The sequence below is a fragment of the Anas platyrhynchos genome, chromosome 32, assembly GCF_047663525.1.
Source record: "Anas platyrhynchos isolate ZD024472 breed Pekin duck chromosome 32, IASCAAS_PekinDuck_T2T, whole genome shotgun sequence".
Taxonomy (NCBI): domain Eukaryota; kingdom Metazoa; phylum Chordata; class Aves; order Anseriformes; family Anatidae; genus Anas; species Anas platyrhynchos.
Genome location: NC_092619.1, coordinates 5847501 through 5859782, shown reverse-complemented (window position 1 = coordinate 5859782; position 12282 = coordinate 5847501). Strand labels below are relative to the sequence as shown.

At 54.3% G+C, this 12282-nt stretch overlaps 1 protein-coding gene across 1 annotated transcript in view; it reads right to left on the bottom strand.

Annotated features, from left to right (window-relative positions):
* Positions 1–8549: 8549 nt before the first annotated feature.
* LOC140000401 (ATPase family AAA domain-containing protein 2-like) overlaps positions 8550–12282 on the bottom strand; it is a 25596-nt gene continuing 21863 nt past the window's right edge. Inside the window, exon 14 of the mRNA XM_072030279.1 lies at positions 8550–9128. The gene's annotated coding sequence lies outside the window, so the exon portion shown is untranslated. The remainder of the gene's footprint in view (positions 9129–12282) is intronic.

Genomic DNA, 12282 nt, shown 5'->3' with positions numbered 1-12282 from the left:
GTCATCGGAGATGACTGAAAAATCAGGCCCCAGGAAATGCGTTGCGAGCCCTTTTCGCCCATCCAAAAGTGCCCCCAAAGGAAGGCTTTGGATACAAGTGAACTCCCCAGGGGAGCCTTTACGCAGCCCCACATGCAACTCGACCCTCCGGGTTCGCTGTTTCCTAGCATCCCTAAACATAGCCCTAGCCCGCAGCGGAGACGACTGAAAAATCAGGGCCAGGCAATGCGTTGCGAGCCCTTTTCGCCTATCCAAAAGTGCCCCCAAAGGAAGGCTTTGGGTACAAGAGAACTCCCCAGGGGAGCCTTTACGCAGCTCCACATGCAACTGGACCCTCCGGGTTCGCTATTCCTGAGCAAACCTACACGTAGCCCTAGCCGTCATCGGAGACGACTGAAAAATCAGGCCCCAGGAAATTCGTTGCGAGCCCTTTTCGCCCATCCAAAAGTGCCCCCAAAGGAAGGCTTTGGGTACAAGAGAACTCCCCAGGGGAGCCTTTAAGCAGCCCCACATGCAACTGGACCCTCCGGGTTCGCTGTTTCCAAGCATCCTTAAACATAGCCCTAGCCGGCATCGAAGATGACTGAAAACTAAGGCCCCAGGAAATGCGTTCCGAGCCCTTTTCGCCCATCCCAAAGTGCCCCCAAACGAAGGCTTTGGGTACAAGAGAACTCCCCAGGGGAGCGTTTACGCAGCCCCACATGCAACTGGACCCTCCGGGTTCGATTTTTCCAAGCAACCCTAAATATATCCCTATTTGGCATGGGAGAAGACTGAAAAACCGGGCCCCAGAAAACGCGTTGCAAGACCCTTTGGACCAAACGAAAGTGTCACCAAAGGAAGGCTTTGGGTACAAGTGAACTCCCCAGGGGAGACTTTACGCAGCCCCACATGCAACTGGACCCTCTGGGTTCGCTGTTTCCGAGCATCCCTAAACATAGCCCTAGCCGTCATCGAAGACGACTGAAAAATCAGGCCCCAGGAAAGGTGTTGCGAGCCCCTTTTCGCCCATCCAAAAGTGCCCCCAAAGGAAGGCTTTGGGTACAAGTGAACTCCCCATGGGAGCCTTTACGCAGCTCCACATGCAACTGGACCCTCCGGGCTCGCTGTTTCCGAGCATCCCTAAACATAGCCCTAGCCGGCATCGGAGACGACTGAAAAATCAGGCCCCAGGAAATGCCTTCCGAGCCCTTTTCGCCCATCCAAAAGTGCCCCCAAAGGAAGGCTTTGGGTACAAGTGAACTCCCCAGGGGCGCCTTTACGCAGCCCCACATGCAACTGGACCCTCCGGGTTCGCTGTTTCCAAGCATCCCTAAACATAGCCCTAGCCGGCATCGAAGACGACTGAAAAATCAGGCGCCAGGAAATGCGTTGCGAGCCCTTTTCGCCCATCCCAAAGTGCCCCCAAAGGAAGGCTTTGGATACAAGAGAACTCCCCAGGGGAGTCTGTACGCAGCCCCACATGCAACTGGACCCTCAGGATTCTATTTTTTTGAGCAACCCTTAATATAAACTTAGTCGGCATCGGAGACGACTGAAAAATCAGGCCCCAGGAAATGCGTTGCGAGCCCTTTTCGCCCATCAAAAAGTGCCCCCAAAGGAAGGCTTTGGGTACATCTGAAGTTCCCATGGGAGCCTTTACGCAGCCCCACATGCAACTGGACCCTCCGGGTTCGCTGTTTCCGAGCATCCCTAAACATAGCCCTAGCCGTCATCGGAGACGACTGAAAAATCAGGCCCCAGGAAATGCGTTGCGAGCCCTTTTCGCCCATCCAAAAGTGCCCCCAAAGGAAGGCTTTGGGTACAAGTGAACTCCCCAGGGGAGCCTTTACGCAGCCCCACATGCAGCTGGACCCTCCGGGTTCGCTGTTTCCGAGCATCCCTAAACATAGCACTAGCCGGCATCGGAGACGACTGAAAAACCAGGGCCAGGCAATGCGTTGCGAGCCCTTTTCGCCTATCCAAAAGTGCCCCCAAAGGAAGGCTTTGGGTACAAGAGAACTCCCCAGGGGAGCCTTTACGCAGCTCCACATGCAACTGGACCCTCCGGGTTCGCTGTTCCTGAGCAAACCTACACGTAGCCCTAGCCGTCATCGGAGACAAGTGAAAAATCAGGCCCCAGGAAATGAGTTCCGAGCCCTTTTCACCCATCCTAAAGTGCCCCCAAAGGAAGGCTTTGGGTACAAGAGAACTCCCCAGGGGAGCCTTTAAGCAGCCCCACATGCAACTGGACCCTCCGGGTTCGATTTTTCCGAGCAACCCTAAATATATCCCTATTTGGCATGGGAGAAGACTGAAAAACCGGGCCCCTGAAAACGCGTTGCAAGACCCTTTGGACCAAACAAAAGTGTCACCAAAGGAAGGCTTTGGGTACAAGTGAACTCCCCAGGGGAGACTTTACGCAGCCCCACATGCAACTGGACCCTCTGGGTTCGCTGTTTCCGAGCATCCCTAAGCATACCCCTAGCCGTCATCGAAGACGACTGAAAAATCAGGCCCCAGGAAAGGTGTTGCGAGCCCCTTTTCGCCCATCCAAAAGTGCCCCCAAAGGAAGGCTTTGGGTACAAGTGAACTCCCCAGGGGAGCCTTTACGCAGCTCCACATGCAACTGGACCCTCCGGGTTCGCTGTTTCCGAGCATCCCTAAACATAGCCCTAGCCGGCATCGGAGACGACTGAAAAATCAGGCCCCAGGAAATGCGTACCGAGCCCTTTTCGCCCATCCAAAAGGGCCCCAAAGGAAGGCTTTGGGTACAAGTCAACTCCACAGGGGAGCCTATACGCAGCCCCACATGCAACTGGACCCTTACGTGTTCGCTGTTTCCGAGCATCCCTAAACATAGCCCTAGCCGGCATCGAAGACAACTGAAAAATCAGGACCCAGGAAATGCGTTCCGAGCCCTTTTCGCCCATCCAAAAGTGCCCCCAAAGGAAGGCTTTGGGTACAAGTGAACTCCCCAGGGGAGCCTTTACGCAGCCCCACATGCAACTTGACCCTCCGGGTTCACTGTTCCTGAGGAAACCTAAACGTATCCCTAGCGGTCATAGGAGACGAGTGAAAAATCAGGCCCCAGGAAATGCGTTGCGAGCTCCTTTGGACCATCCAAAAGTGCCCCCAAAGGAAGGCTTTGGGTACAAGTGAACTCCCCAGGGGAGCCTTTACGCAGCCCCACATGCAACTGGACCCTCCGGGTTCTATTTTTTTGAGCAACCCTTAATATAACCCTAGTCGGCATCGGAGACGACTGAAAAATCAGGCCCCACTAAATGCGTTCCGAGCCCTTTTCGCCCATCCAAAAGTGCCCCCAAAGGAAGGCTTTGGGTACATCTGAAGTTCCCATGGGAGCCTTTACGCAGCCCCACATGCAACTGGACCCTCCGGGTTCGCTGTTTCCGAGCATCCCTAAACATAGCCCTAGCCGGCATCGGAGACGACTGAAAAACCAGGGCCAGGCAATGCGTTGCGAGCCCTTTTCGCCTATCCAAAAGTGCCCACAAAGGAAGGCTTTGGGTACAAGAGAACTCCCCAGGGGAGCCTTTACGCAGCCCCACATGCAACTGGACCCTCCGGGTTCGCTGTTTCCGAGCAACACTAAACATAGCCCTAGCCGGCATCGAAGACGACTGAAAAATCAGGCCCCAGGAAAGGTGTTGCGAGCCCCTTTTCGCCCATCCAAAAGTGCCCCTAAAGGAAGGCATTGTGTACATGTCAACTCCCCAGGGGAGCCTTTACGCAGCCCCACATGCAACTGGACCCTCCGGGTTCCCTGTTCCTGAGCAAACCTAAGCTTAGCCCTAGCCGTCGTCGGAGAAAAGTGAAAAATCAGGCCCCTAGGAAATGCGTTGCGAGCCGTTTTCGTCCATCCAAAAGTGCCCCCAAAGGAAGGCATTGTGTACAAGTCAACTCCCCAGGGGAGCCTACACGCAGCCCCATATGGAACTGGACCCTCCGGGTTCGCTGTTTCCGAGCATCCCTAAACATATCCCTAGCCGGCCTCGGAGACAATTGAAAAATCAGGCCCAGGCAATGCGTTCCGAGCCCTTTTTCGCCCATCCAAAAGTGCCCCCAAAGGACGGCTTTGGGTACAAGTGAACTCCCCAGGGGAGCCTTTACGCAGCCACACATGCAACTGGACCCTCTGGGTTCGCTGTTCCTGAGCAAGCCTAAACGTAGCCCTAGCCGTCATAGAAGACGACTGAAAAATCAGGCCCCAGGAAATGCGTTGCGAGCCCTTTTCGCCCATCCAAAAGTGCCCCCAAAGGAAGGCTTTGGATGCAAGTGAACTCCCCAGGGGAGCCTATACGCAGCCCCACATGCAACTGGACCCTCCGGGTTCGATTTTTCCAAGCAACCCTAAATATATCCCTATTCGGCATGGGAGAAGACTGAAAAACCGGGCCCCAGAAAACGCGTTGCAAGACCCTTTGGACCAAACAAAAGTGTCACCAAAGGAAGGCTTTGGGTACAAGTGAACTCCCCATGGGAGACTTTACGCAGCCCCACATGCAACTGGACCCTCCGGGTTCGCTGTTTCCGAGCATCCCTAAACATAGCCCTAGCCGGCATCGAAGACGACTGAAAAATCAGGCCCCAGGAAAGGTGTTGCGAGCCCCTTTTCGCCCATCCAAAAGTGCCCCCAAAGGAAGGCTTTGGGTACAAGTGAACTCCCCAGGGGAGCCTTTAAGCAGCTCCACATGCAACTGGACCCTCCGGGTTCGCTGTTTCCGAGCATCCCTAAACATAGCCCTAGCCAGCATCGGAGACGAGTGAAAAATCAGGCCCCAGGAAATGCGTTGCGAGCTCCTTTGGACCATCCAAAAGTGCCCCCAAAGGAAGGCTTTGGGTACAAGTGAACTCCCCAGGGGAGCCTTTAAGCAGCCCCACATGCAACTCGACCCTCCGGGTTCGCTGTTTCCAAGCATCCCTAAACATAGCCCTAGCCGGCATCGAAGACGACTGAAAAATCAGGCGCCAGGAAATGCGTTGCGAGCCCTTTTCGCCCATCCCAAAGTGCCCCCAAAGGAAGGCTTTGGATACAAGAGAACTCCCCAGGGGAGTCTGTACGCAGCCCCACATGCAACTGGACCCTCAGGATTCTATTTTTTTGAGCAACCCTTAATATAACCCTAGTCGGCATCGGAGACGACTGAAAAATCAGGCCCCAGGAAATGCGTTGCGAGCCCTTTTCGCCCATCCCAAAGTGCCCCCAAAGGAAGGCTTTGGATACAAGTGAACTCCCCAGGGGAGACTTTACGCAGCCCCACATGCAACTGGACCCTCCGGGTTCGCTGTTTCCGAGCATCCCTAAACATAGCCCTAGCCGTCATCGGAGTCGACTGAAAAATCAGGCCCCAGGAAATGCGTTGCGAGCCCTTTTCGCCCATCCAAAAGTGCCCCCAAAGGAAGGCTTTGGATACAAGTGAACTCCCCAGGGGAGACTTTACGCAGCCCCACATGCAACTGGACCCTCCGGGTTCGCTGTTTCCGAGCATCCCTAAACATAGCCCTAGCTGGCATCGGAGACGACTGTAAAATCAGGGCCAGGAAATGCCTTCCGAGCCCTTTTCGCCCATCCCAAAGTGCCCTCAAACGAAGGCTTTGGGTACAAGAGAACTCCCCAGGGGAGCCTTTAAGCAGCCCCACATGCAACTGGACCCTCCGGGTTCGATTTTTCCGAGCAACCCTAAATATATCCCTATTTGGCATGGGAGAAGACTGAAAAACCGGGCCCCAGAAAACGCGTTGCAAGACACTTTGGACCATACAAAAGTGTCACCAAAGGAAGGCTTTGGGTACAAGAGAACTCCCCAGGGGAGCCTTTACGCAGCCCCACATGCAACTGGACCCTCCGGGTTCGCTGTTTCCGAGCATCCCTAAACATAGCCCTAGCCGTCATCGGAGACGACTGAAAAATCAGGCCCCAGGAAATGCGTTGCAAGCCCTTTTCACCCATCCAAAAGTGCCCCCAAAGGAAGGCTTTGGATACAAGTGAACTCCCCAGGGGAGCCTTTACGCAGCCCCACATGCAACTGGACCCTCCGGGTTCGCTGTTTCCATGCATCCCTAAACATAGCCCTAGCCGGCATCGGAGACGACTGAAAAATCAGGGCCAGGCAATGCCTTGCGAGCCCTTTTCGCCTATCCAAAAGTGCCCCTAAAGGAAGGCATTGTGTACATGTCAACTCCCCAGGGGAGCCTTTACGCAGCCCCACATGCAACTGGACCCTCCGGGTTCCCTGTTCCTGAGCAAACCTAAGCTTAGCCCTAGCCATCGTCGGAGAAAAGTGAAAAATCAGGCCACTAGGAAATGCGTTGCGAGCCGTTTTCGTCCATCCAAAAGTGCCCCCAAAGGAAGGCTTTGGGTACAAGTCAACTCCCCAGGGGAGCCTACACGCAGCCCCATATGGAACTGGACCCTCCGGGTTCGCTGTTTCCGAGCATCCCTAAACATATCCCTAGCCGGCCTCGGAGACAATTGAAAAATCAGGCCCAGGCAATGCGTTCCGAGCCCTTTTCGCCCATCCAAAAGTGCCCCCAAAGGACGGCTTTGGGTACATCTGAAGTTCCCATGGGAGCCTATACGCAGCCTCACATGCAACTGGACTCTCCAGGTACGCTGTTCCTGAGCAAACCTAAACGTAGCCCTAGCCGTCATCGGAAACGACTGAAAAATCAGGCCCCAGGAAATGCGTTGCGAGCCCCTTTGGACCATCCAAAAGTGCCCCCAAAGGAAGGCTTTGGGTACAAGAGAACTCCCCAGGGGAGCCTTTACGCAGCCCCACATGCAATTGGACTCTCCGGGTTCGCTGTTCCTGAGCAACCCTAAATATATCCCTATTTGGCATGGGAGAAGACTGAAAAACCGGGCCCCAGAAAACGCGTTGCAAGCCCCTTTGGACCATTCAAAAGTGCCCCCAAAGGAAGGCTTTGTGTACAAGTAAACTCCCCAGGGGAGCCTATACGCAGCCCCACATGCAACTGGACCCTCCGGGTTCGCTGTTTCCGAGCATCCCTAAACATAGCCCTAGCCGGCATCGAAGACGACTGAAAAATGAGGCCCCAGGAAATGCGTTCCGAGCCCTTTTCGCCCATCCAAAAGTGCCCCCAAAGGAAGGCTTTGGGTACAAGTGAACTCCCCAGGGGAGCCTTTACGCAGCCCCACATGCAACTTGACCCTCCGGGTTCACTATTCCTGAGCAAACCTAAACGTAGCCCTAGCCGTCATCGAAGACGACTGAAAAATCAGGCCCCAGGAAATGAGTTCCGAGCTCCTTTGGACCATCCAAAAGTGCCCCCAAAGGAAGGCTTTGGGTACAAGTCAACTCCACAGGGGAGCCTTTACGCAGCCCCACATGCAACTGGACCCTCCGGGTTCTATTTTTTTGAGCAACCCTTAATATAACCCTAGTCGGCATCGGAGACGACTGAAAAATCAGGCCCCAGGAAATGCGTTGCGAGCCCTTTTCGTCCATCCAAAAGTGCCCCCAAAGGAAGGCTTTGGATACAAGTGAACTCCCCAGGGGAGCCTTTACGCAGCCCCACATGACACTGGACCCTCCGGGTTCGCTGTTCCTGAGCAAACCTACACGTATCCCTAGCCGTCATCGGAGAAGACTGAAAAATCAGGCCCCAGGAAATGAGTTCCGAGCCCTTTTCACCCATCCAAAAGTGCCCCCAAAGGAAGGCTTTGGGTACAAGAGAACTCCCCAGGGGAGCCTTTACGCAGCCCCACATGCAACTGGACCCTCCGGGTCCGCTGTTTCCAAGCATCCCTAAACATAGCCCTAGCCGGCATCGAAGACGACTGAAAAATCAGGCCCCAGGAAATGCGTTGGGAGCCCTTTTCGCCCATCCAAAAGTGCCCCCAAAGGAAGGCTTTGGGTACAAGAGAACTCCCCAGGGGAGCCTTTACGCAGCCCCACATGCAACTGGACCCTCCGGGTTCGATTTTTCCGAGCAACCCTAAATATATCCCTATTTGGCATGGGAGAAGACTGAAAAACCGGGCCCCAGAAAACGCGTTGCAAGACACTTTGGACCATACAAAATGTCACCAAAGGACGGCTTTGGGTACAAGTGAACTCCCCAGGTGAGCCTTTACGCAGCCCCACATGCAACTGGACCCTCTGGGTTCGCTGTTCCTGAGCAAGCCTAAACGTAGCCCTAGCCGTCATCGATAACGACTGAAAAATCAGGCCCCAGGAAATGCGTTGCGAGCCCTTTTCGCCTATCCAAAAGTGCCCCCAAAGGAAGGCTTTGGGTACAAGTGAACTCCCCAGGGGAGCCTTTACGCAGCCCCACATGCAACTGGACCCTCCGGGTTCCCTGTTCCTGAGCAAAACTAAACGTAGCCCTAGCTGTCATCGGAGACGAGTGAAAAATCAGGCCCCAGGCAATGCGTTGCGAGCCCTTTTCGCCTATCCAAAAGTGCTCCTAAAGGAAGGCTTTGGGTACTGTTGCCTTCAGGGGGCAGTGGCGACCTGGTTCAGGAACGGCACGGCGACCAACCCCAGGCCGCTCGGTCCATCAGCTCACAGACACCAATGTGGTGGATGGCAAATGGCGTTTATTGTCGAGTCACATGGGCTTATATACCCGAGGCCCATAGCGTCACTTCTGCTTGCTTACATCACAGGCCACACGCTACTGTCCATCAAGGGAGGGGCTCCACCTTTCCGTACAGCACGACATCTTCCGGCCGCCAGACCCTAACTACCCACATTTCCCCCCTCCCTATGCACAACCAAATTAGCTAAAATATAACAATCTTTAGATGTAGACATCATAACTTAACTAAAAAACATAAGGCACCATAACCAGGAGAAAACTAAGAGGTAACTGGTAACCCTGAGTAAATACACTCTTAAAGTAGTTGTTGGTGTTCTACCAACATAATGTTAACTTTCTCTAACCAACTTTTAACAAACAACACAAGCATATTTAGTATACAAGGTCCAAAGATAAGATCACACAAACGCATTGCAGCCCCCCACCCACGGAGGCCGCTTCGCTGGTGTCTGGATTCTGCCAGTGTGGAACTCTCAGGCTTAAACAGGACGCTTGCTGACTTACTGTCTTCCTCATATCGCCAGGGTATACAGATTACAGGGGTGCCCGATGATCCGTTCCTGTGAACAGAAACTCAGTTTTCATTAGTTTTGTTCTGAAGTTGGGGCGTCGGCTGTTTGGAGCTTCTCTGGCCGCACGAGTTGCCATACCCTCGTGGGCCCTCAGGCCCTGGACTTGCGCCTGGGGGGTGATCGCTGTTGGGTACGTACCCATTAGCCGCTGCAGGCTAGAGCCATACAGTGTGTGATCCGTCCCAGTTACTTGGGCCAGTTGTCTCATACAGTTGTCCCCCCATTCTCGTTTAAAAACGATCATCCCACCCCCATCAAAGATCAGTCTACAAGTTTGTTTTATATCAAACGGGAGCATGTCGTCTCCCCTGAAAACACCATCTATGAGGGTGGAGACCATTGCAGAATGAAGCCCTTTATCCACAATGGCTTTAACAATCGCTTGTACATCCTTAGGGTTTGTTGGTGAGTGAACCCTCTGCCCCCCGCCTGTCACCCAGACCAGGAACGCTACCACGGCTGATAGAGCCAAGATGGTGCACGCAATCTTAATTTTCCTCCAATCTGTGAGAGGAATTTCTCTGCCTCGTGGTGCAGCTTTATTTCGGATGGGGATATTTTTGCTATCTGTCCCCATTTCCTCCTCCGAATGTGAATCGGTATCTGATCCGGAGTCGGAGCTTGACTGACTGCTCACCTCCGAGTTCCGGTACCCTCCCATCGAGGTCCGGCCCCGCCCCCCACCCCTGCGGGCGGGCCGCTCCCTGCCTCGTGGCTCGCCCCGCCGCCTGCTCAGCGAGGCGTTTGCCCCACAGGAGCGTTTTCTCGGATGGCCGTTCCGATCGGCTCTCTGCCCCTCTCTCACGCTTCTACCTCCTCCCCGGTCGCCCCCGCAACCGTTCTCTTTCTCACATTTCCACGTGTTAGTAAAACCTAACGCTTCATCCCCATTCCCGCCGGAGGCTTCTTCACCCGATTCTTCGTCTTCTAGTTCAGCACCGTACTGGGGCGCACATGGCCGTGGTCTCTCCCAGATTTCCCCAGGCTCTGGTTCCCCACCGGCACCCCTGGCTTCCTCAGCCGAGCCACCCCATAGCTTCCACAACTTTGATACGACCTTCACGAGGGTTTCCATCTTCCTTGTTGGTCCGGGAGCTTCCTCCCCGCCGGGCTGGTCCCGCCGCTCCGGCCGCCGTTCACCCGAATCCAGGAGTTTTCCCGGGTTTTGGCACCACTTGTTGCCTTCAGGGGGCAGTGGCGACCTGGATCAGGAACGGCACGGCGACCAACCCCAGGCCGCTCGGTCCATCAGCTCACAGACACCAATGTGGTGGATGGCAAATGGCGTTTATTGTCGAGTCACATGGGCTTATATACCCGAGGCCCATAGCGTCACTTCCGCTTGCTTACATCACAGGCCACACGCTACTGTCCATCAAGGGAGGGGCTCCACCTTTCCGTACAGCGCCACATCTTCCGGCCGCCAGACCCTAACTACCCACAGGGTACAAGAGAACTCCCCAGGGGAGCCTTTACGCAGCCCCACATGCAACTGGACCCTCCAGGTTCGCGGTTTCCGAGCATCCCTAAATAGAGCCCTAGCAGGCATCGAAGACGACTGAAAAATCAGGTCCCAGAAAAAGAGTTGCGAGCCCATTTGGACCATCCAAAAGTGCACCCAAAGGAAGGCTTTGGGTACAAGAGAACTCCCCAGGGGAGCCTTTACGCAGCCCCACATGCAACTGGACCCTCCGGGTTCGCGGTTTCCGAGCATCCCTAAATATAGCCCTAGCAGGCATCGAAGACGACTGAAAAATCAGGCCCCAGGAAATGCGTTGCGAGCCCTTTTCGCCCATCCAAAAGTGCCCCCAAAGGAAGGCTTTGGGTACAAGAGAACTCCCCAGGGGAGTCTTTACGCAGCCCCACATGCAACTGGACCCTCCGGGTTCGCTGTTTCCGAGCATCCCTAAACATAGCCCTAGCCGTCATCGGAGACGACTGAAAAATCAGGCCCCAGGAAATGCGTTGCGAGCGCCTTTGGACCATCCAAAAGTGCCCACAAAGGAAGGCTTTGGGTACAAGTCAACTCCACAGGGGAGCCTTTACGCAGCCCCACATGCAACTGGACCCTCCGGGTTCGCTGTTTCAGTGCATCCCTAAACATAGCCCTAGCCGGCATCGAAGACGACTGAAAAATCAGGCCCCAGAAAAAGAGTTGCGAGCCCATTTGGACCATCCAAAAGTGCACCCAAAGGAAGGCTTTGGGTACAAGAGAACTCCCCAGGGGAGCCTTTACGCAGCCCCACATGCAACTGGACCCTCCGGGTTCGCGGTTTCCGAGCATCCCTAAATATAGCCCTAGCAGGCATCAAAGACGACTGAAAAATCAGGCCCCAGGAAATGCGTTGCGAGCCCTTTTCGCCCATCCAAAAGTGCCGCCAAAGGAAGGCTTTGGGTACATCTGAAGTTCCCAGGGGAGCCTTTCGCAGCCCCAAATGAAACTGGACGCGTCATGTTCGCTCTTTCCGAGCAAGCAAATCCTAATCCTAATCCTAATCCTAATCCTAATCCTAATCCTAATCCTAATCCTAATCCTAAATCTAACCCTAAACCTAACGCTAACCCTAACCCTAACCCTAACCTAACCCTAACCCTAACCGTAACCCTAACCGTAACCCTAACCCTAACCTTAACCCTAACCCTAACCCTAACCCTAACCCTAACCCTAACCCTAACCTAACCCTAACCCTAACCCTAAGTCTCACCCTAACCCTAACACTAACACTAAACCCTAACCCTAACCGTAACCCTAACACGGATCTAACCCTAACCCTAACCCCCTAACCCTAACCCTCACCCTAACTCTAACGCTTAGCCTCACCCTAACCCTAACCCTAACCCTAACCCGAACCCGAACCCTAACTCTAACCCAGATCTAACCCTAACCCTAACCCTAACCCTAACCCTCACCCTAACCCTCACCCTAACCCTGACCCTCAACCTGATGAATCTAGACACTCTGTGTACGCTATTTCACGTTAAGATTAAATATATGCCTAGCCAACATGGGAGAAGACTGAAAAAGCAGACCCCAGAAAATGCGTTACGAGCCCCTTTCGCCATCCAAAAGTGCCCCCAAAGGAAGGCTTTGGGTACAAGTGAACTCCCCAGGGGAGCCTTTACGCAGCCCCACATGCAACTG